This window comes from Hippocampus comes, unplaced genomic scaffold (genome assembly GCF_001891065.2).
Source record: "Hippocampus comes isolate QL1 unplaced genomic scaffold, H_comes_QL1_v1.1 C16437315, whole genome shotgun sequence".
NCBI classification, from domain to species: Eukaryota; Metazoa; Chordata; class Actinopteri; order Syngnathiformes; family Syngnathidae; genus Hippocampus; species Hippocampus comes.
This window is the reverse complement of record NW_017831848.1, coordinates 1-426: the sequence shown is the minus strand read 5'-3', so window position 1 is coordinate 426 and position 426 is coordinate 1. Positions and strand designations below refer to the sequence as shown.

Sequence of the window (426 nt, the reverse complement as noted above, 5' to 3'; positions counted from 1 at the left end):
TTTTTTTTTTTTTTTTGCTGTCAACTGAAATTGAAATCAAAGTGCCCTTGGGCTCACATTGGGAACGTCATTCCTCACCTGTGTTCCGGGTTTGGTCACACGACTTCAAGAATAAAGAAATCAAATTCCGTACTATGTCTTCTTTAAGGCCTTAACAGAATGTGAAGCTGAGATGTAGGCTACTCACATAGCCACCGGCTGGCTAATAGCAATATGCTTCACAATACGTACCATCGGTCCAAGGTTTGGGAACTGCGCCTTGATTGTGACTTTGCACAGCTGGAGTGGGGCAAGGGCTGGACTGGGCCCCACTCAAAGGTACCACTGGCATGCCTTTGAACCAGAACAAATGGTCAAATAAATAAATAAATACAACCAGCAGATTTCAAGCAACCGGACGGAACAAGAACAACAACAATCATAAGA

General features: G+C 43.7%; 1 long non-coding RNA gene across 1 annotated transcript; it reads right to left on the bottom strand.

The window, feature by feature from the left end:
* Positions 1–377, bottom strand: LOC109508665 (uncharacterized). The gene is made up of 2 exons (XR_002166727.1): positions 232–377; positions 1–150 (listed from the first exon to the last, which is right to left on the bottom strand). It is a non-coding gene; the product is annotated as an uncharacterized LOC109508665 (long non-coding RNA).
* Positions 378–426: the final 49 nt, after the last annotated feature.